The following is a 25,499-nucleotide window of genomic DNA, read 5'->3' on the forward strand; positions in this document are numbered from 1 at the left end:
GGGATTTCCCCATGAAATTAATCGGCAAATAATATTTTTTACTGCCTTCAACCCCAAAAAAAAGAGTGTGATCAGAATAAAGATAGGAAACTAACAAGAATTTGTATGAAAAAACAAAAAATATGCTGGGCATTAATAAAGTTTGTAGAAAATGAAAGTATATAAAATTAGGTTTACAAAAAGATAATAAACTATATGCTTCGATTACATTTTTCCCTACAGAAATTAATTAAAACAGTGACATTAAATTAAAATTCCACTTTGTTATTGTATTTAAAAAAAAAAACCCTAGACTTAAAATGATTACTGAATGACATAAAAAGGGGTTAAGAGGTTTAAGCCTATGCTCAAAAAAGCATCAATACATTACTATTGATGGATTTTAAAATGAATAATAATTAATGAAATAATACTGTAGCAGAGTGGAATAGAAGCACCCACCTAATTAATTTCTCCCACTCATGCAGTGTTATTAATAATATGCTGACTCAAATACATGGATAAGTTCAAAGACATTAGCGTTAAGTGTCCACAAGTGAACATCTGCTACACATGACTTGTTCTTTACATGTAAATCAAACTACTGCCTCACTGCTCTTTATTCAATTGCCTGTCCTATTTAGAATTAATCCCGGTTGAATCCAATTAGTCTTTGAAACCTATTTGTCTTTGAAAGAACAAAGGGAATTTATTTGACATTAATTTCTTGAAAGACAGCCTTTTATTAAACAACGTGTTGGCATAATAAAAAGTTTTAAAAAAAAGCAAGTTTATTTGAATGGCGTCCCTGCTGTTCAATTCTACCTATTTAAGACGATTGGAAAAGGTGAGACACACGCGCAACTCATACAAACGTTCGATATAAAATATAAGTGTTAAATACAACCACTGGAAAAGATGCTGCTCCTTAAACAAAGATTTTCCAAGGAATCTCCAAAATGGATATAAGGGCAATCCTATATGGGGCCCCTGAGGAAGCTGCATACCAGTGAAACGCATAGGGCTTCCTGCTTCTACGTCACCAACATCGCAGAGAGCGCTCGGTGCCTCCATTCCCATGGTGCAGAGCGGTAGTGTCCTAATTTGACCCTATGAGTAATCTACCTGTGATTTTTTTTCAACATCGTTTGTGTTTTTATCATTTTCTCTTTTGTGAGAAAAAACACCACCCCACTCCCCCCCCCCCCCTCATTGGGACAATTTCAGTTAAGGGGTTAACCGCCATAATGGATTAAGCGTGTGGGCTCACTCAAGTTACTCCCTGCGTCATCATGTGATGCAGGATGACGATACAGAAAGGGATAGCCCCTCCCTTGCATGTTTTGTGACCAGCGATGTGACTATAGGGAGATAGAAGGGTATATATAGCTACATATTATTTCCACAAGTTATCAGTCAAGTGTGAAGTATATCAATGTAACGCATTATTGACAGATGTCCAATAAAGCCCTATGGAGCCTATTTCCATAGCTCTGTTTGGCATGTTCAGCAGTAGCGTGATGAAATGTGAGGGAAAAAAACTATTCTCTCTTGCAAATCGCACCTTCTAAAGCACTTCTATAAATAGTGACTAACCGCACGGTTTAACCGCCCCGGATTGCACTTGCTTTAGAAGCTGAGTGACCTGAGCTGGTGCTAACTCCATCCCCAGTCTGATTTACGGGTTTTACTCTCTCAGCCAAACCCAGATTTCGGGCTCTGGATGTAACTCGCAACACCAATCTCGGCACCATTGCGCTGGCGTGAAAAAAATGTGCGTTTCTAGAAGCCGTTTGTATAAAAGAGCTAAGAGAATTCCTTTTTTAATTTTAAAACTTTTTTTGGTGTGGGAGGCTCTTTTGACAAACCGATCGGATTGGCCGAGCCAGAGGGAAACCACTTCTAAAAAAAACCTTTTAGATTGGATTGGACATGTGAGAAAAGCTTACAGAATAGCAAAGCATGCCACTCCGATCAGGTAGGGTAGAAGCGATTTGTCACACTTCGGACCTACTACAATAGGATATTTTTCTAAAAGTTCCTGGCACCCATTCTTGTTACATTCAAACATCCAGGCACAGCCTGTACCTACTCAGCACCCTGAACAGGTATGAGAGACTGAGCACTGCCATCTATATATTCTATCTGATGATCTATACACCTTCGGAGCTGGGTAAGAAGGGTTATAAAAGTATTATACTATAGTTGCTCTTCCTCTTCATCCTGAAGTTTATTACAATCCATATTGCTTGAAGACCAGATATAATCCTTGGGAAGGTCTTTTAGCGGTTAGGGTAGGGGGTTAATGATAGAGGGTTTAGGGTATGGAATTAAGGTATCTAGGGTAAGGAATCAGGATAAGGGGTTAAATGTTTTTAGGGTAAGGGGTTAAGGTTTTTAGGATATGGGGTGGGGTTAGTATTAGGGGTTACTATTAGGGGTTTTTAGGGTTAGAGGTAACGTTAGTTGCTTACCTTGGCTGTGAAACCTCCGGCAGCGAGATGTCCCGGCAGCGAGGTGAGTGGCGGCTATGCGGGAACGGTGACTTGGTCGTAGCAAAACGACCACAACTAAAGGTCCTATACCAGGGGTGCGCAAACTGGGGTGCACCAAATTTTTGGGGGGGAGGGGGGAGGTAGGGGCGCGGCACTTACAGAGGCCCCGTGCTCTTCCCCACGTCATTTAAATTAAATGCCAGGGGATCGCACGCAAGGCCCCTGTAAATCCCTTACCTTGTCTCCGGCGGCTTCTGGGGATTTTCGCCGTGGCAACATGGCATCAAATGACGCTGCGGGAGTCACATGATGTTGCGTTACCATGACAACCCGCCGTCACATGATGTCGTGACGTCAGAAACCGCAGGAGAAAAGGTAAGAGGGGGAGGGGGGAGGGCAGGCGCGGGGGGGGAGCAGGCAAAAAAGTTTACGCACTCCTTTCCTAGACCATGTCAGTGACATATCATTAGGTCACCTTGATCCAACATGGGACAGGCCCTGAACCCATTAAACACGTCACTATCTTTGGTCCTTCATGAAACTGACCCTTTCAACCAAAGGATTTGATACAAACCCTTAACACCAAAAGAAATGATTTTGCTTGGCCCTGTTCTGTTCACTAGAAGATATTATAAAAACAGCAGGACAGCATACTTTACCTATTCTATTAAAGCTTATTCCCCGAAGCTAACCAATTAGTAGTGTCCAACTCCTCCCTGTTGGCAGAAACATGCTGAGCTTAGTGTTCAATGCTAAATATATAGCACAGCGTGAAGATAAGGGTCGCGTTGATTTGCTATGTGGCATCAAACCAGCAGTGACAATGTTTCCAAGATTCAATACATTCAAAGCCAGAAGCTGCGTCGTTTCAATCTGCATCATACAACAACAAAAATCATTATTTTGCTTTATTTTCCCAAGATCACACATTTCATTGTAAAATCCTCCAGGAAATTTCTATATTGCAGAAATATTAATAAAAATCCAATATATTTCTTGGGACGTGCGAAGAATATTTGCTTTGAAAGAAGCATTGATAATCTACTTGAAACACACGAAAGAGAGGCTGCTATATGCAGAAATGTAACCCCCCAAAAATAGCTGTGCTAATGTCTTCAAGCGTCATTTTGCTTTTAATTCCAGCAAATCGCTGCAAAATGTTTAGCCAGAATTTTGCAACAATGGCAGCATATAAATGGCCATGTGACCTGATGCGTCGGTTCAGTCATTTGCAATTAACATTGACTTTAAATGGTTGGCGAACGTTTTGTGAAGGTTCAATGAAATTTGCAAACTTATCTAAAAAGATTTTACATCTCCAGTGATTGGGTCACTTTTATCCTACATGGGACTGACCCTATAGACCAGGGGTGCGCAAAGTGGGGGGGCTTGAGCTTTTTGGGGGGCATTTAAATTAAATGCCGGGGGTGATCGTGCACGTGAGGCTTCTGTAACTCATTTACCTGGTCTCCGGCGATGCACCACCATTGCAACGCGGAGTCACATGACATTGTGATGTCAGAAGACGCCAGACAAAAGGTAAGAGAGGAGCAGGCATGAGTTGCGGGCAGTGGGGTTGAGCAGGCAGCAGGGCGCAGACTAAAACGTTTGTGCACCCCTGCTATTGCCCATTAAATGGGTCGCTGTCATTAGGTCACTTTGTTCCTACATGGGACTGACCCTATAACCCATTAAATGGGTCACTGTCATTAGGTCACATTGGTCCTACTGTACATGGGACTGACGCTTTCACCCATTAAACAAGTTGCTGACATTAAAGGAGCAATCCAAGCGGGCACATTTTTTTTTTTTATACATAGGAGCTGAATTATTTAACCCCATTAATTTCAGTTGTGGGGGCCCCATGCTTCCAGGGATAATTACCTCCAAGGGGGTGCCGGTATCTCTCTGTTTTATAAAGCTCCTGTGTCAACTGGGCCAATAGAAAGCTGCATCGGATGATGTCCCGGCTTCCTATTGGCCCGCAACTCCGGCTCACTCACAGGTGTGAGTAGTAGAGCTCAAAAGAATGTTGTGACAACCACATCTCACAGCATCTGGGTTAGTTCCATGCTAGAGCTGCTCCCCTGAATGGCATTGTGGTGGGTTCTAATCCTTTTGGGTCTGTCACTGGTTCCCCCTTCATCTCAAGGGTCTTTAAACTGATTGATCTTCAGTGTATATTTTAGGACAGGGGTGGGGAACGTCAGGCCGAGGGCCATATAAGGCCCCCGAAATCATTTGGTCTGGCCCTGCTAAGGCAACTGCTATAACCGGGGTCGCGCTAATTTTTTTTTTAAATGACCGCCGCGCACCCCATCGGGAGGAGGTGGTGTGAGGCGCTGGCAGCCCTACACGATCCCCAGCAGCCACTGTACTAGCCCCAGCAGCCACCGTCCTTCCCCCCACACTCACCCCCGCAGCAGTCCCCACACTTCCCCAGCAGTTCCCCCCCGCACTTACCCCAGCAGCCGCCCTACACGATCCCCCCAGCAGCAGCAGCAACTACCAGAGGTAGGGGGGGGAGGATGTGTGCCTGCTGTGTGTCTGCCTGTGTGTCTGCCTGTGTGCCTGTCTGTGTGTGTCTGTCTGTGTGCCTGCTGTGTGTTTGCCTGTGTGTCTGCCTGTGTGCCTGCCTGTCTGTGTCTGTATGGACCGCGAACGATGTTATAAGTATCCAAGTGGCCCTTGGCAGAAAAAAGGTTCCCCGCCCCTGTTTTAGGATGTGTGGCTCATTTAAATATTCTTTGCATACATATTAGCATACATATCTCCCATGGTACCTCAGGTATGTTCTTTTCTGAGGACAGGCATCTCTCCCTAATTTATATGGAGGGAGGTTTGAGGGACTATTATACAACTGGAGATACCTGTGGGGTTAGGAACTCTTCCCCCTCCTCTAGAGAATACAGTTTTTTCACACATTTCATACTGCGACTTCTGAACATGCGAAAACGTTTGATTTGGCAGACAAATTGAAAGTTACCAGAATTGATCCCTGTAAGTCAGTTTTATTTTATCATTATATACATGACCATGTGATGCCGTAGGACAATATTAAACCCGCAGGTCATATTAACAACACCGTTTAAATCTATAAATCAGATATTAAATAGAAATCATATTTTATATTTATAACTGTTTCTATGGCCACTAGAAAAACAAATTTTTAGACAATTTAAGTGTCTATTTTTCATTCGGCTCACACACCCCATTGTGAAAATCATTCAATAATAATAATTTTTTATAAAAGATAGCTGCCATAAGCATGTTTCACAGACCTACTTACTAATTAGCTGTGATCCCTGCAATGTTTGATTTTTTCTGCGTTTGTTACTCAGTTAGAACCCAGCACTTAACTAGCACCTTACACAAAGGGGCCTATTCCAGGAGCTCCGAAGTGTGACAAACAGTTTGTAAAGTGCCCTTTAGAAGCGGATTGGCATGCTGTGCTATTCTGTAAGCCCTTATCGCATGTCAAAACCACGTCTAAATGGCTTTTTCTGACAATCCACGCAGTTGTCCTCCAATGCAACTACAACACACATCACTGCGAAATGCTCAAAGAACTAGATGGTCTATCACTTGAGTCTAGGCGAAAAGTTCATCTTTCCTTTCGTGCCTTCAAATTCTTTATGGGCAAGCTACCCGTCTAACTGAACAAGCTCCTCACCCCTACCACACGCAGCACTTATCTGAGATCTGACTCCAAAAGACTGTTCATGGTCCCAAGGTTCAACAAAGTATCCGGCCGCTCCTCCTTCTCTTACCGTGCACCCCAAAACTGGAGCAACCTACCGGAGACTCTCACATCCACCACCAGTCTAAGTTCTTTCAAAACTAAGGCTGTCTCTCTTTTTAATCTGGTCTATAACTGTTACATACGCCTACTGTATAATATATATTATCTCTAACTGTGCATGCAATGTCTTGTATATAATGTAATTTATAACCCTGCTCACTTAATGTAACTATGTATGTTTAACCATGTTTTTATCGTCATAACTCTGTGCCCAGGACATACTTGAAAACGAGAGGTAACTCTCAATGTATTACTTCCTGGTAAAACATTTTATAAATAAAGTTTGTAAAAAAAAACTCAAACTCAAATTTTTGCCCACAATCACTACTCGCGTGGTTCTGTTATGCAAACCGCTTCGAAAAACCTCACTTTTTTTTTAACACCACCTAAAGAATGCCTAAATTGGTATTGCAAATTACATCCAGAGCCTGAAATATGGGTGTATAACAAAAATCGCCTGTAAGGCAGGTTAGCGGAAAGCACAGCTCCTTAGGCCTGGTCCCCGCTGGCTACTGCAGCGCCCGCTGTTGGGGACGCTGCAGGGACAATAGCCGCTGCACAATGGGACCGGGCCCGCTGCGAGGGGGGGGCGCTGCGCTCTGCCGACAGTGACTCCTGCTCGCAAGAGAATTGTCGCCACGCCCCCCAGCGGTTCAGCCAATGAGGGCGAACCTGCCGAGTGACGTCACGGCTGCGCCCCCGTCCCTCCCCCGTCACGCCCCCCCCCCCCTGTCTTTTGGTCTGCAGCTCCCTGCAGACCGGGGAATCGGCTGCACGCGCCGCCAGTCTCACGGGCGCGCGTGCAGCGGAGGTACTGGGGCCTCGGCCTTAGAACAGATGGGGGCCTCAAAGATTACTTGCTGGTAAAAACAGGATTTCTTGAAAAGCCAGGGACAGCATGATAGCCAAACGAAGCAGGAGCACTCTACTACTGCTACTGCTTCCTTTGGCTATTATGCTGTCCCTGGCTTTTCAAGAAACCCTGTTATTACCAGCAAGTAATCTTTGAGGCCCCATCTTTTCTAAGGAACTGCGCTTTCCACCAACCTGCCTTACAGGTGATTTTTGAAGTTAGCTTGCGTTACAAGATCTGAGACAGCGCGAGTTGGTCGTCTGGTACGGCGCAACTCAGTGACGTCAGAGTATCGCCTAGTAGCGCCATAGCTCACATAGTGAGCCAGCAGTGTGGGGTTACTTTGTTCCGTCGGATCGCCACATGGACTGGCGCATCATCCAATATCCATACCCATACCCATGAGTCCACTACCGTACAGGCGTGTTCCAGGACGGAGTACTTACATCTGAGCTCTGTTCATCTTGATACAAGAACCTCTGCAGCGATCGGAGTGGGAATCCATGAGAGCAGCTGATATACATCGAGTGGATTCATTTAAACATCTGAGCGGTAACATGAACCCTAAACATGCCCTGGCAATCTAATTGATTTTTTTCTGTAGGGGCATATTATACCACTTTACTATGTTTTATTATAATTACTTTAAACATTTTTACACTGAGAGGTCATGCGCTGTCTTCTTTTCTTTACATGTTTTCTTTATGGTGTTGAGCTATCAACGTTGACGAGCAGCAGGCCTTCTCATCTTACAAGGTGGAATAACACAAGTTTTTATTCATCTTTGGGTGCACTAATCATGGTTAATTCTCTGTGTGTTTTTATGAATTACCCTTCATTATTTTGTATATACACTAGTCATTTATATCACTTAATTATTTCACAATTTGTTGCGCAGTTACAGGCTGTCCTCGTTATCCAACGGAATCTGTTCTGGAAGTAGCGCTGGATAGTGACACCATTGTAAAGTGAGCCTCATGTTAATCAATGGCGGTGAGTGTTGGATAACGCATTCAGGCGTCGAAAAACGGCCCGTAGTGTTGCATTGTAAAGCGCTGGATATGCCATTCGTTGTAAAGTGAAACATTGGATAGCGAGGACTACCTGCATTTATTTTTTTCATATCAGGCTGACTGCATAGATATTTATACATACAGTACAACACCCTATGAACCATACTTTAATAAAGTATAAACCTTGGGGAACCTGATGTATGTGTGGGAAATTAGTTTGGGATATCTGGGCTCGAAAACCAGGAGTCTGGGGGACACGGTGCATATCCAATGTGATTCACCCCGTGAACCCACAAATAGTGCCTGCACGCCAGGGAGAATCAGGGGACTACCTTCCAAACTCCTGCAAACAAATGAAATACATTTTCACCCAAATATCCCGCCTAAAACTTACACTCCCAAAATCTCATGTCTCTACAACACAGGGAACCCCAAAAGCCCCTAAACAGGTCAGGTTTTTGCTATACCTTACATGGGACTTCCATAGCCCACCCCGTCCTTATGTACAGACGTTTACCCACAAAGCCTAACCTGTTTGCGGGGAGCCATACCGGTACCTGGGGTACCCCCTAAACCAGGGTCCCCCTTTTCTAAGTATACTAGAACACATTTCACCATGGCTCACTTTCCTTCCCGGGCTGTGCTGAAGCAGGGTACCCTAGTGGTGAGTCACGGTTACGCTTTTAAGGGGAGATATTGATGGGGCCAATGTGCACACATGTATCCGCAAATCATGCCTGATTGTGGGATACATTTACCTGGGAACCGGAAACTTTGGTCCCCGACCCTGTATGCACATTCTGGCAACCGTTTCCCTGCAAAATCCCCCTTAAAACTCATGCATACAACAGAAGACAGGGGTGCCCAATGCTACATCAAATTGACAAAACATATATGGTAATGAGTATAAAGTTTAAATACTTGAATAATAATAGTAATTACTTGGTTGTTAAGTTAAACCCTTTGGCCAAAGCGTCGTAAGCCTGCATACCAACGTCAAGGTAAACCAAAAATGCAGGTCCTAACACTAAAACTGTGAACCCTTCCTGTTACCTCTGTATGAGGGGAAGCAACTGCAGTGAGTCCTGTCCATTCAGCAAGTTGCAAGTTCCTTCCCCTCATACAGAGGTAACAGGAAGGGTTCACAGTTTTAGGTTAGGACCTGCATTTTTGGTTTACCTTGACCCATTTACCCAGCGTTTGTTGAATATTCTATTATATTCTTTGCTGAGTTTTTCTGTTACAAAGCTAATAAACATTATTATTATACATTATAAAAGAACCATGGTGTACATGGCATATAAAGTGGTTTAATGCTGAGCTATCATTTTAGAACGATTTTTATATATTTTGCTACGTGGTTCCAAATAAATATAGATTAATGTTAAGTATTCCTTAATTTATAAACCGATTAAGCATAAATAAAATGATGTCTCAAGCCACCTACATACAATAAATCAAAGATTATAGAATAATTACACAGCTGTGGCAGAGCTAACACTATTTGTCATTTTAAGGTTAATTGAGAATGTAATGATTTAAAAATGAAATATTACCTAATTGCAGTGTAACTTGCTTGTTAGAGATTATTAGAAGTATCATTAATATAAAATGAACGTGCAGGAATACTTACTACTATTTTCTTATTTAGACATTTATTTTTTTAAAGAAAAGGACTTAGTCTTGAAAAGTAACCTTAATAAAGACAAGCGGAGTTATAAGAAGCGGTTATATGGAGAGATAGGAGGAGTTATAGGGAGAGGTTATACTGTATGGAGAGATAGGTGGAGTTATATGGAGAGGTTATAGGGAGATAGGAGGAGTTATAGGGAGCGGTTATATGGAGAGATAGGAGGAGTTATAAGGAGAGGTTATATGGAGAGATAGGAGGAGTTATAGGGAGAGGTTATATGGAGAGATAGGAGGAGTTATAGGGAGCAGTTATATGGAGAGATAGGAGCAGTTATAGGGAGAGGTTATATGGAGAGCTAGGAGGAGTTATAGGGAGAGGTTATATGGAGAGATAGGAGGAACTCTTTTTATTGAAAAAAAATTCCAACATTACATTCCATAGAAAAACATTTTAAAAAAAACAAAAAAAAAACTGCTCATTATGTACAAACTTATGTTATATCAATATTAACTCAGCATGTGTGCCAAACTTTCTCCTCAACAGCAACTTCACATTCCTTTTATACACATTTTAATTGAAACTAAATAAAAGACTTAACTATAACATTAATAGCTGCTTCCTTTAAAGGATTAATTAATGAACAAACATTAAGCCCCCCCCAAAAAAAAACAACAAAAAAAAACCACACGATATTACTTTTTCTTTTTCCCCACATTATCCCCCAATGACCGAAACCTCTTGACGGTCACTGAAGGTGGGATCATGTCCGAGTCTGTCTCTCTGGAAACATCCATAGTATGTTCCTCTTCGGATAAGGAAAGTTCCTCTACATCGTCGGAGTCCTCAGCTCTTGACCCCCAATCCTTTCTGAGAGCAGAAAAACGGTTTTTCATAGCTACCTGAGGAACTTTACCAGCGGGACCTGCAGAACGTCAAAGGGTCCCTCCAAATTTTTTTTACCATGCTCTTCTTCCTTTTCTTTTTCCCCTGTGCCCAAATCTGCTCACTTTCTTTTTCTTTATTATTATTTTCCCTCACTTGGGTTTCCATCAAAGTAGGATCATCTGATTCCCCAGATTGTTCCCCTGCTGGGAGTAGATTTGGGGAGGTTCCTTCTAAGGGGTCTTCTGACATTTCCTGGGCCTTGTTTACACTCACAATAATTATTTTTTCTGTACGTGTTTCTGGGCAAACTGCATCCACAGGTGGTCCAGGACAAGCTCCGTCCCCAGGAGGATCTAAGCAAGCGCCATCCCTAGGCTGAACCAGACCAACCCCATCTGCAGGTGGATCCAGGCATATTCTGTCTGCAACTTTCAGGGCCTGGTCATAAAGTGCTTCATTGTCTTCGAAGTCCACTTCCTGCTCCCATACTTTAAATATTATGCCAGGCTTCTGCGCAATTCGTGTATGAATGTCCAAATTTATCGCATAAATTACATTGATGTTTGTACAACTTGCCCTCTCGTGGCTCAAGGAGTGGCACAAGTTGCATTTTAGAACATCACAAGACATGCTTAAATGTCTGGCTGAACCACATCTATGGCACAAGGTTGGCTGCCCATAGTAAAAACAATTTCCTTTTTCTCTTCCTATGAAGAAGGAATTGGGCAAATGCTTTGTAACATTGCCATGCCGCCAAAGTCTGACTTGCACCTTCCAACCTCCAACCCAAATTTCTTCTGAGTCCATAATTCTTGTAGGTGGAGCCAGTACTTCGCATTGTCTGCCAAGCCATATCAGAATATCTGATATTGGGACTGATTCGTGTCTGAAGAGAATTGTCACCGACTTTGTTTCCGGTTTGGACACAGGAATAGCTGCAAAGGACTTCCATAATTCTGAATTTTTAAGACTCTCATATTTTGTCCAAAAGTAGTCCAGAGCCTGAGGTCTCTTAAAGCTGACATCGTATTCGCATGAACCTGGAACATGGATAAGGGCATAAATGTCATCTGCACTGAAGCCCAAAGATTCTTTCAATAGATGTTTTCCTACAAAAAATCCTATCAGGCTTCATTTCCTCTGCACCCTTATATCTCAATTTTACCACGTTCCTCCTTTTTAAAGGTTGTGCATTTCTGGTCACAGCGCTCACAAAGGATCTCCCACTCCAGGCTGAAGGGGGTGCTGTGTGAACTGGGGTTACCTTGATGCCATTACTTTGCTTTACCCCATCTTCTGATTGGGCCACTCTATCAGGAACTGTTTGGATAGAAGCAGCACTTTCAGTCTCTACAACCTTAACTTCACTCCCAGGCATTACAGGGTTAATGCAGTCTCCATTGCTGCTAATTACCACCTGCTGTTCTCCTCTCTCAGAGTTCTGAATCCCAGGACCAGCTAATAAGCATGGGTGTGGTTCTGTAAGTCCAGGTGAGCATGGGTTCTCTGGCTCACTGCTCTCAGGCACAAATTCCATTTCCAGCTGATCTCCTCTCAGAGTTTCTAGGTTCTTGCTTTGCTGCTCTCCAGATTTCTTTGTAATTTCTTTAACTTCTCCCAGCGTGGGAGTGTGAGATAACCCAACATCACAGGTGTCCGCTGCTTTCTTTGCATGCAATGGTCTTTTAATCAGATCTTCTGCCGCTTCTGCTATTAACCCCTGGGATGCTGGAAGCTCTGGAACAGATCGTTGCTCACAGTCTGATACACCCAGAGGTGAGTCCCCTTCCCTGAAGTATTTGGACCCTATTACAGGGCTGTTACCTTCTCCTGTGGAAACCTTTAGCTTCCGGTCCTTTGCTTTCTTTTTTTTTTTTGCAACTTTACCCTTTGGGGTTTTCTTGGCAGTTGGTGGAATTAAACTGTCAGGATCTGAATCAGAATTTTCCTGGGATAAGTTCTCTGTTTTATCTTTAGACATTGCAGACTTGTTCTGGGATCTAGTTTCTCTCCCACTTCTTATAGGCATCACCAAACTTATCTTTTCTTGTGAGCATTTAATGGGGTTTTGGCTTCCGTTTCCACAATCTGAATCTGCGCCTTGTTCTGCACTTTGCTCTGCACCCTGCTCAGCATTTTGCTCTGCGCCCCGCTCTGCACCCTGCTTGGCACTTTGCTCAGCACCCTGTTCAGCACTGTGGGTTAGCATTTCAATAATTTTTAAAAGGGAACGTTTCTGTCTGACTGGAACCCCTGTTATTTTAGCAATCTCAACCTCCAACCGGGTTAATTCAACATGCAGATGATTTATTTGCTTCTTGCGCGTGTCTACCTCACGACCACGACATCTCTTTAATTTAATATTTTCTATTTCCAATTCTTCTACCTTCCTGTTATACTTTTTCAATAAAGCTCGTTTCTCTTCTTTTTTAAGCAGATTCTGTTCTGCCCCTTCCTTTCTCTCCAAACTCTCCTGTACCTTGCATTCAGCCTCACCAAAGCCTACACCACTGCTGCAGCCTGCGGCCTCTCCTACTTCCATCTCCAACTCACACCCACCAACCCCTGGGTCTAAGGCCATCCTGGCTCCCCTGCAGGAGCTCACCTGCAGCCCATCCTGGAGGAGTTATAGGGAGGGGGTATATGGAGAGCTAGGAGGAGTTATAGGGAGAGGTTATATGGAGAGATAGGAGGAGTTATATGGAGAGATAGGAGGAGTTATAGGGAGAGGTTATATGGAGAGATAGGAGGAGTTATAGGGAAAGGTTATATGGAGAGATAGGAGGAGTTATAGGGAGAGGTTATATGGGGAGATAGGAGGAGTTATAGGGAGAGGTTATAGGGAGAGATAGGAGGAGTTATAGGGAGAGATAGGATGAGTTATAGGGAGCGGTTATATGGAGAGATAGGAGGAGTTATAGGGAGAGGTTATATGGAGAGATAGGAGGAGTTATAGGGAGAGATAGAGAGGAAATGGGGGAGAGATAGGAGGAGTTATAGGGAGCGGTTATATGGAGAGATAGGAGGAGTTATAGGGAGAGGTTATATGGAGAGATAGGAGGAGTTATAGGGAGAGGTTATATGGAGAGATAGGAGGAGTTATATGGAGAGATAGGAGGAGTTATAGGGGGAGGTTATATGGAGAGATAGGAGTTATAGGGAGAAGTTATATGGGGAGATAGGAGGAGTTATAGGGAGAGGTTATATGGAGAGATAGGAGGAGTTATAGGGAGAGGTTATACGGAGAGATAGGAGGAGAGATAGGAGGAGTTATAGGGAGAGGTTATATGGAGAGATAGGAGGAGTTATAGGGAGAGATAGGAGGAGTTATAGGGAGAGATTATATGGAGAGATAGGAGGAGTTATAGGGAGCGGTTATATGGAGAGATAGGAGGAGTTATAGAGAGAGGTTATATGGAGAGATAGGAGGAGTTATAGAGAGAGGTTATATGGAGAGATAGGAGGAGTTATAGGGAGCGGTTATATGGAGAGATAGGAGGAGTTATAGGGAGCAGTTATATGGAGAGATAGGAGGAGTTATAGGGAGAGGTTATATGGAGAGATAGGAGGAGTTATAAGGAGAGATTATATGGAGAGATAGGAGTTATAGGGAGATGTTATATGGAGAGATAGGAGTTATAGGGAGCGGTTATATGGAGAGATAGGAGGAGTTATAGGGAGAGGTTATATGGAGAGATAGGAGGAGTTATAGGGAGAGATTATATGGAGAGATAGGAGTTATAGGGAGATGTTATATGGAGAGATAGGAGTTATAGGGAGCGGTTATATGGAGAGATAGGAGGAGTTATATGGAGAGATAGGAGGAGTTATAGGGAGCGGTTATATGGAGAGATAGGAGGAGTTATAGGGAGAGATAGGGTGGAAATGGGTTAGACGATCCCCCCCAAAAATGACGAATGCAGCACAGTATATAGTCCCAAGGTATATGGTATTTCAATATTGCCAATACATCCGGGCAGAAGAGTCAGAGCTAAGATATGGAAAGATAGACGAAGCCAAGTCTAACAACTTTAACCCCTAATGTGGGCAACAGCCTAGCAGTTTGATGTAAATGACTGAGAAAGGGATGATCGGGGGGGTCTCTCGACCGGCACCGGACCCCTGTCAATGAAATCCCGCATATGTGGCCAATTCACCTGGGGTTAACTTCGTCAAAGAGAAACTTAAAATCCACTTAATGCATCTGATGACTCCGTCCGGGTGAGCGTGCTCCTGGCTGTGCGAACTGTCAGAGGGAAACCTCTCACTGAAGAGAGTAAAATCAGCGGGCACCTCCGAGCAAATAACTGTGAGGCTGGACTGTGCTAAGGTAGAAAAATGTTTATTTAACCATTGACAAAAAGGATAAAAAGGGATGGTCCCCCAGTAGAACTCTAACGCGTTTCACCATTCTTTGACAAAGCCCCTCAGGGGTGAAACGCGTTAGAGTTCTACTGGGGGACCATCCCTTTTTATCCTTTTTGTCAATGGTTAAATAAACATTTTTCTACCTTAGCACAGTCAAGCCTCACACAGTTTTTTGCCCGACGGTGCCCGCTGATTTTTCTCTCTTCAGTGAGAGGTTTCCCTCTATATGGAGAGATAGGAGGAGTTATAGGGAGCGGTTATATGGAGAGATAGGAGGAGTTATAGGGAGAGGTTATATGGAGAGATAGGAGTTATAGGGAGAGGTTATATGGAGAGATAGGAGGATTTATAGGGAGAGGTTATATGGAGAGATAGGAGGAGTTATAGGGAGAGGTTATATGGAGAGATAGGAGGCGTTATAGGGAGAGGTTATATGGAGAGATATGAGGAGTTATAGGGAGCGGTTATATGGAAAGATAGGAGTTACAAGGAGCGGTTATATGGAGAGATAGGAGGAGTTACAGGGAGAGGTTATATGGAGAGATAGGAGGAGTTATAGGGAGAGGTTATATGGAGAGATAGGAGAAGTTATAGGGAGTGGTTATATGGAGATGGGAGGAGTTACAGGGAGAAGTTATATGGAGAGATGGGAGGAGTTATAGGGAGCGGTTATATGGAGAGATGGGAGGAGTTATAGGGAGCGGTTGTATGGAGAGATGGGAGGAGTTATAGGGAACGGTTATATGGAGAGATGGGAGGAGTTATAGGGAGCGGTTATATGGAGAGATGGGAGGAATTATAGGGAGCGGTTATATGGAGAGATGGGAGGAGTTATAGGGAGAGGTTATATGGAGAGATAGGAGGAGTTATAGGGATAGGTTATATGGAGAGATAGGAGGAGTTATAGGGAGCGGTTATATGGAGAGTTGGGAGGAGTTATAGAGAGCGGTTATATGGAGAGATGGGAGGAGTTATAGGGAGCGGTTATATGGAGAGATAGGAGGAGTTATAGGGAGAGGTTATATGGAGAGATAGGAGGAGTTATAGGGAGAGGTTATATGGAGAGATAGGAGGAGTTATAGGGAGAGATTATATGGAGAGATATGAGGAGTTATAGGGAGCGGTTATATGGAGAGATAGGAGGAGTTATAGGGAGAGGTTATATGGAGAGATAGGAGGAGTTATAGGGAGAGAAAGGAGGAGTTATAAGGAGCGGTTATATGGAGAGATGGGAGTTATAGGGAGCAGTTATAGGGAGAGGTTATATGGAGAGATAGGAGTTATATGGAGAGATAGGAGGAGTTATAGGGAGAGGTTATATGGAGAGATAGGAGGAGTTATAGGGAGAGGTTATATGGAGAGATAGGAGGAGTTATAGGGAGCGATTATATGGAGAGATATGAGGAGTTATAGGGAGCAGTTATATGGAGAGATAGGGGGAGTTATAGGGAGAGGTTATATGGAGAGATAGGAGGAGTTATAGGGAGAGAAAGGAGGAGTTATAAGGAGCAGTTATACGGAGAGATGGGAGTTATAGGGAGCAGTTATAGGGAGAGGTTATATGGAGAGATAGGAGTTATATGGAGAGATAGGAGGAGTTATAGGGAGAGGTTATATGGAGAGATAGGAGGAGTTATAGGGAGAGGTTATATGGAGAGATATGAGGAGTTATATGGAGAGATAGGAGGAGTTATAAGGAGAGGTTATATGGAGAGATGGGAGTTTTAGGGACGGGTTATATAGAGAGATGGCAGTTATAGGGAGAGGTTATATGGACAGATGGGAGGAGTTATAGGGAGTGATAGGAGGAAATATAGGGAATCTTTAGGGAGCAGTAATATGGAGCAATATTAGAAGGTACAGAGAGCGGTTAAATGGAGCAAAAGGAAGAGATATAGGTAACAGTTATATGGAGTAATAGGTGGAGTTAAAAGAAAGCGTTATATTGATAAATGTATTAGTTAATACAAATTAAGTGACGCATTAGGTTTTAAAGGCTTCTAAATAAATAAAAGCAAAGTCCAGTGTAGAATGGGCTCAGACTCCCTGCACTCCGTAGAAACTTTTCAGCAGTATACATAAATGGGTCCAGATAGCCCTCTCCTGTGATCAATAAACATCCGTGCGTGGTCAGCTGGGGAGGAATAACAGCCTAGTGCGGTCCCAAAGATCCCCACATATTGCAGCACAATAACAGCCTCCCTTAAGCAATGTCCAGAATATAATGATAAGAAGGGCAACCTATATAGAATCTGATGCCTATTACCTGTTGTATGCCTTCTCTTATGGCTCTCAGCAGATCCGCGGTGTGCAGCATCCGTGTGATGAATAGATCAGGGCGTTTGTTTGAGAAAACGGAGCACAACCAACTAGCTGGACAAAAATGTGATCAAGAGGTAACTCCCATAAAAATCCATTTATTAATAGCTTACATGGATAGCCAATAGATAATGCATGCGTAGGTGCGTGTTTTATCTATTGGCTATCTATATAAGCTACAGTATTAATAAAATTATTTTTATGGGAGTTACTCCTTGGACACGCACTCCCACACACGCACTCCCCCACACACGCACTCCCCCACACACGCACTCCCCCACACACGCACTCCCACACACACACACTCCCACACACACGCACTCCCACACACACACGCACTACCACACACATGCACTCCCACACACACGCACTCCCCCACACACGCACTCCCACACACACGCACTCCCACACACACGCACTCCCCCACACACGCACTCCCACACACACGCACTCCCACACACACACACTCCCACACACACGCACTCCCACACACACGCACTACCACACACACGCACTCCCACACACACGCACTCCCCCACACACGCACTCCCACACACACACACTCCCACACACACGCACTCCCACACACACGCACTCCCCCACACACGCACTCCCCCACACACGCACTCCCACACACACACACTCCCACACACACGCACTCCCACACACACGCACTCCCCCACACACGCACTCCCACACACACGCACTCCCCCACACACGCACTCCCACACACACACACTCCCACACACACGCACTCCCACACACACACGCACTACCACACACACGCACTCCCACACACACGCACTCCCACACACACGCACTCCCATACACACGCACTCCCCCACACACACACTCCAACACACACAAACTCCAATACACACATGCACTCCAACACAAACTCCAACACACACAAACTCCAACACACACAACAGAGGAAGCACGTAAGTGTGAAAAGCGCATAGAGTGGGTTCTCCGCATGGAGGAGTGAGATATATAACTACCCCATCTTTGGCTGCGTTATTGGCCTGTTGGTGGCCCTTGAGGACTGGAGTTGGCCACTCTTGCATTACTGACCCATCAAACGAGGTCCTCGTCAACTGCACAACTCTAATTTAGATGACAACAATGCACTCCTGTCCTGCAGTTAGCAAATGTCAAAATGGTCAAACTTTAATGTGTTTCGTAGAAGAGAAACAGACAGACGATGATGTCACGAGATGCATTGCAATCAACGGCAACGTACCAGTGCATTTCTGCAATTTAGCTAGGGACGGAGGTTTGGGAGAAGTGCTCCTCAACTGGCATGCTCAGCGTCCCGCGAGGCAGACACTTCAAGGTCTCACCTTGCTCAGACAGAAGGAGAGCTGGTTCAACACGTTTCCTCCCCCCTGCCTCCTACTGGTCAGCAAGAATGAAATGACATTACCAATGGGCAGCAAGAAACAGCAAACTCTGCCACCAAACGTCCAGAGGGTTTGTAACAAAGTAGGCAAGTAAGGTTCAGTATCCCCCCCCCCCCCCCCCCACCCCAACACACACAAAGATTTGGACTTCTAAAAAAACTGTCACTTTCCCAATGTACATTGGCAGCCAGTTTGCAATATTAAGTAATCAGTTTCATGTCTGTTAATGTATGGACTTTTCTTAGATAGTTATCTTGCTTACCGAGAAGGGGAGGTGTACTGTAAATGGGTAAGTTACAGCCTCTCCGAGCCCTTACTGATTTCCTGGGGCTGGGCTCAGGCAGCCAGGTTAGAGTATATAATGCTGCATAAAGTTCAGGCATGTGTCCAGTGCACGCTCTCTAACACAGGGGTACTCAACTCCAGTCCTCAAGCTCCCCCCCCCCCCCAACAGGTCAGGTTTTCAGGATATCCTAGCTTCAGCACAGTCTTTGACTGAGCCTCTGATTGAGCCACCTGTATTGAACAGGGACTGGTTGAGCCACCTGCGTTGAAGCAGGGTCTGATTGAGCCATCTGTGCTGAAGCTGGAATATCCTGAAAACCTGACCTGTTGGGGGTGCTTGAGGACTGGTGCTTGAGAACACTGCTCTAATGGACCTTATCCTACAATAACTATTTAACTACGCCTCTACAGGTCATCGTTAGCACATAACTCTCTTTGCACATTAAAAGTCCTTCCAAATAAATCTCTGTGTTTTTCATCTTTATGTACACAGCACAATTGATCTCCTTGTCATTCTAGTCAGGAAAAGAGTGAGTAATTCAAGAACAGCTTCTAAAAGTCTTTTATTACAGTTTTTCCCTTCAATTTACTAATTTTCCACTTCACTTCACTCTTCACAATTTACCATCACATGGAGTAGCTGAATTGTATTTAACCTCGCTAAGGAGCAATAGCTGTTAGCTCTAAAATGTTAAAAGCAAAATAGCTTAATATAATTGTCTTCTTGAAATGTAACAGAGCAAATATTTAGCAGCTGCGGTTTCTTTGGACATTAAAATGGATGTAGGCACAGTACATATAGAAGTTCTTGTTCTAGCCCCTGTATAGTTTTCTCCCTGTTATGTGACTTCTGTCACTCCTTAGTATATTGGTTGTTACAAATGTAACTACCTTCCCTGTCTTCTGAGCCTGTTGCCTTGGCAACTCCTCTTTGCTCCTCTGTGAGTTGGGCTGCCCCTCGTCACCCTGCCATTTGGTGCAGCCCCTGCCTTATTTCCTGCTTGTACAGGCAAGCACGCTTCCTCTTTGTTCCCTACAGCCATTGTGAGTAGTTACACCTTACCTATCCCTTGGTAAAGTCAATATTATTTACCTAGCCCTATACCTAGAACTGACCCATTTGCCATTCTAGCCCCCCTTCCCTCTCTCAATTGTTCACACCCCGCAGTGTTCTCTCAGTGCCTTTTCCCCCTTTGTATTTCTATGTTGTGCCCAATAATCACATCAGCAAGTGAGAAGCTTCCCCTTGCTTGGTACATGGGATTGAGTTAAGCTGCCTGCCTCTACTCACTTGCCACAGTGAGCTTGGGACAGAACAGTTCTGTTCAACAAGGGAGCAGCCAGAAGAAACCAGCTCCCCATGTTCACAAACAAACTTTAAACAATAATTTTCAAGTATCTTTAGGTATATACAACGTGTAAATAACCCAGATTTTTCACATTAACGATACCACTTTCATTGGTTCCTTTAGGATTTAGACCATAATGAAAAATATATTGGTATACACCAGCGGGAAAGTGAAATCAACATTCATTCAGAATTTTTTTTTTAATAATTTGTAACGTTGGTAAAGAGCTTGTTTCTGGGTAATGCCACTGAGAGGGAGGTCACTTTTTCAGCTTCCGACCGCTGTAAAAGTGACCTGCACTAATATTGTAACGTAAACGAGCCATGTAACTCTAAAAGATAAAAAAACAAAGAAAAAAGCGCAAAACGCAAATGGTAAAGTATATCAAAGTAAATAATTTAATTATAAAAAGGTGAGTATTCTGTGTACATCAGAGATAAAGCATATTCGCATTCACGTGTAACATTACACGAAATTACCACACAGCAATCATCAGGGTTGATGGTCTGGAAGGTGTAGCTCTAGTGGATCATCTCCTGCTGTTTTTCGGATATCATCTGTGTCTCTCACGGCGACAACAACCTTTAGTCCGCGTCCAAAACGTCCGAGGAGCCAGGATAGATGGACCACGAAAACGTCCGTCCTGTATTGTGCACCGTGTGCACGTTATCGGTAAAAAGTTCCTGTAACAGGTAACGTCTGTGCACGAGGATATGCTTCCACCGCAGTCTAGCTGACCGACTGTAACTCTAAAGCCTGTTATACTGCAGCTGCAGTCCCATGTAGGGACAGAGTGCGGTTAAGGAGTAGCAGTACTGTGGTTGTTTTTTTCTAAAGATGCTCTAATACTGTTAAACATTGAAGTCAAAATATGTTCATTTTTTAGAAAAGTTCTACTTTAAAAACAAAGCAAATTAGAATTTTTGTTTTTAACCTGTAGGTTTGTAAATCAAAGAGCAGGGATACTTTAGGTGTGTAAATACTCAGTACTGGTACTCCGGTTTGTAAATTATGTAACCCTTCCTGCCTGGCTCCTAGGGAGTTTACACCAAATATCTCTTAACTTGGCTTGCTCAGCGTTGATTACCTTGTCAGGGTGCTGGATTGGTAACAGGCTGGGCGTTGGTAATGCAGTGATGGGCGCCAGGAAGAAGTGCATAGGTGGCTTGATAAAATGAACGTAAATAAAGCACCTGGTTCCGATGGAATGCACCCAAGAGTTCTTAAGGAGCTAAGTTCAGTAATGGCCAAACCATTACATTTCCACAGACTCAGTACCACAAGATTGGCTCTAAATCCCCTCTAACTACTTCCTATAACTCCTCCCCTAACAGCTCCTCTAACTGCTCCTATAACCGCTCCCCATAACTCCTCCCCTAACTGCTTCCATGACTGCTCTCTATAACTCCTCCCATTACAGCTCCTCTAACTGCTCCTATAACCGCTCCCCAGAACTCCTCCCCTAACTGCCTCCATGACTGCTCTCTATAACGCCTCACCCTGACAGCTCCTATAACCGCTCCCCATAACTCCTCCCCTAACTGCTTCCATGACTGCTCTCTATAACGCCTCCCCTAACTGCTCCTATAACCGTTCTCTATAACTCTACCCCCATCTATAACCTAATTAGTCAAACGTAGGATCAAAGTGACTTAATGGCAGTAACAAGTTTAGTGGATATAAGGGTCGGCCCCATGTAGGACCAGATTGGTTAATATGGCTGATAAACGGTTACCTTAAAATATTTGCTAATAATTAAAAGCCTTTCAGAATCGTTATACATAATAATTTGAAAGCTATAAGGTAGTTACATTCTTCACAATGGATATTTCTTCATTTGAAAAGCTCCTTAAATAGTCTCATGCGAGTTAAGTTTTAATCATTTAATGTTTCTTAAATATCCTGTGCCCTTTTGCTTGGAAGTTGTCTTCTGTAAAAAAAAAAAAAAATGTGAATCCCCTTTACAAAGTCATAATAATGGAATCATAAGCAGAAAATTACTTTTCGAACTGGAAAACCTCTTTGTTTTGTCAAGAAGAAGGTAAATCATCTGCTTTCTTCCCCAAGAAACATGGAAATGTGTGAGCATTTTCATTATTGCTGTATTTATGCTAGTTAACTGCTGTTGCATTCTTGAAATATATTAACGGCTTTTTCTTCTGAAAGTATTTTTTGCTTCTTTTTAAAACGAATCAGTGCAGTAATATTTTAGTTGTATAGTGAATAAATGATACTGCTTTGAATGGGTCAATCTGCGTAGAACCAAAGTGAACATATGATAGCGATATCATTAGGGGGTTAAAGGGTCAGTCCCATGTAGGAGCAAAGTGACCTAACGAGTGACGTGTTTAATGGGCTAAAGGTCGAGTCCCTCATAGGAGCAAAGTGACATACTGACAGTGACATCGTTAATCAAATGAAGGGTCAGACCCACTTAGGGCAAAGTAAATGAATGACTGTGACAGTTAATGGGTTCAAGGGTCGGTCCCAAGTAGGGCGATATGATGGAGAAAGAGCAAGGGGGCATATCGTAGAAAAAGGAGAGAGAAATATATGAGAAAAATGAAGGACACAAATGTATACAATAAAAAGGAGGGAGAATAGACTAAGACACAGAGAGGGGGAGGAGGAGACATACAATCTGGAGAAGAGGGTGATTTATTCATCTAAGCCTATGTCAAGGAAGATACAGAATCACTGTACCCACTCCTTAGGAGCCCAAGTTGTAATGCTCCCATGGTGAGAGGTGCCTGGCCCACTCATAGGGACCTATGTTCAAAGATATAGGACTTCTTCAGTCGAACGTGCAGACAATCCCCCACATTTTCACCCAGGTGACTTCCAGGAGTGAGAAGGTGGTTGGAGAGAGAAAGGAGGCAGAAGGGATATTAGAGAAATGTGGGGGGGGGGGGATATGAGTGAGAAAGGAGGGGAACAGGAAAGGAGACAAAAAGTGATGGTAGGCAAGAGAAAGGAAGGAGGCAGGAATAGCAGAAAGGAGGGAGAAGGGAGCAATAGGGGGGATATGAGAGTAAAAAGAGGGAGAAGGGTGTCACAGGAGACCAGACTATTACACCGGTGTCAGGGAACAGCCGTCGTGGCCATTCCCCAAGGCACTGGCTCCTCTGAGATTCTACACTGCCTCAACTAACATGGCTGAGATCTGAAGTTGCTTCGCCGCAACCAAGATGGCCAAAAACAGGAAGTGGCTTCACTCGCTGTTATGGAACAAGAGCCACATTTCTGACTCACCCCCCTCTCTCCTTTGCAGTTTCTGCCTGTCAGATTTTATTCCCAGCTGCATGGAGTCTGCAGACACATACTGTGCCTGCGTGGCTTGCAACAATGTTGCATTCCTTGCCTGCGAGCATGACATCAGTGAGCTGCTACAGCAGTCTCTGAGATCCTCACCAGAATGGGCTAGTCTGCCCCCCCTCCTGTTTGTTCAGACATGGTCTGCCCCTAGACTTTTCCTTTGCCCACACCGCACCTCACTTCCTTTTCAACCCTGGAGACAGTGAGTAAAGAACCTTTCTCTGTTTATAACCCTTGGTGAGGCCATCTCTTTTTACCGGTTTCTAACTAATAGTCACCACTACACACCATCCACAAGTATCTGTACCCTGCTACCTTTTCCCAATAAAGTGGAGGAAATATTACAGGACTTGGAGTGATTTAAAAGGGAACTGTGTTAATGCTATCGGGAGCCATTCATACCAACGTGCCCTGGCTTCAGAATAGTAAAAAGAGGACCGTGTGCCTTGGGAAATACACACAGAGGAGCTGCTACCCACAGCCTTTATGCTAAAGATACAAGCGAGCAGCTTACGTAGCAAATATATAAACAGCAGTCTCTCACCACATTGCACAAGCACGTTGCTACACAGAGCCACAAGCCTCTACACAGCAAACTACCACAGCTTTATGCAAAGACAGTGAGCAGCCTTACTTTGCTAATACTACACAAAGGAGTCATACAGCAGCTACTACTCAAAGACTCTATGCTATACAGAATAGTCTCTGCACCCCAGGACAAGCAGCAGCTTCACTCTGCCAGACAGGGCAGCAAGCTTTATACAGCAAACTGCACACAGCCTTGCAACTAACAGTGCTTCTCTCACAATACCTAATTGCCTTTTTCTCTGTCTGAGTCCACCCGCTGCTCAGCCCCACAGTGAGGAGCCAACGGACATCTGTAAGTACAGCTACCCCAACGCTGCACGCTGCAGGACACCGCTCGGCATCATCTGAGACAGACGCCCATCGCTGACAAGGTAAAAGACCGCACGCCACACGCACTGGCAAAGGCCTACACACACCTACAGCATGGCAGAACTCAGAGCCTCACCAGACATCACGCAGGAAAGCGATCTCTCAGACACAGAGACCGCTGCGCATCTGCAACAGGCGCAGGCAGGCGCAAGGCCTAAACGGACAGTCACACTGACACAAAAGGCCCGCGAAAAATATGAGAATGACATTGAAGCACACCGCGAAAGGTTAGAGAAGGCCTGGGAGGACACTGGTCGTGAAATATGTAACGTTGCAAGCACTAGTGATCAGGAGAAACAAATTAGGCAAGCTATAGCCCAATTGAGGTCAAGTCACAAACGTTACCAAATGCTGTCACAAACATATCTCGCCTACCTAAAAAGAATTAACACAGAGGAAAGCCTCAGCGAACGCGACCAGCAGGAGGCAACTGACCTGGAGCGTGACGGCTTCGTGCAGACCACTATTACTGAGGCCGAAGACCAGAGAAAAGACCTTTTGCTGGAAACTGCATCGCAGCGCTCAAGCATATCCAGACACTCATCAAGGTCAGCAAGATCAGTGCAATCTCACGCGTCTAGCGCAAGCACGAGCGCTACCAAGGCGCGAGCCACAGCAGAGGCCGCACGTGCCAGGGCCGAATATGGTCGGAGAGAGGCAGCCGTAAGGGCAGAAAGAGCGCGCATAGAAGAGGAGGAGCAGAATGCCGCCGCCGCTGCCACTGCCGCCGCTGCCACTGCCGCCGCTGCCAATGCCGCTGCTAATGCCACCGCCGCCAATGCTACCGCCGCCGCTGCAAATGCCGCCGCTGCCGCGGCGCGTAAAAAGGCCGAATTTGACGCG

The sequence above is a fragment of the Ascaphus truei genome, chromosome 6, assembly GCF_040206685.1.
Source record: "Ascaphus truei isolate aAscTru1 chromosome 6, aAscTru1.hap1, whole genome shotgun sequence".
Lineage (NCBI taxonomy): Eukaryota > Metazoa > Chordata > Amphibia > Anura > Ascaphidae > Ascaphus > Ascaphus truei.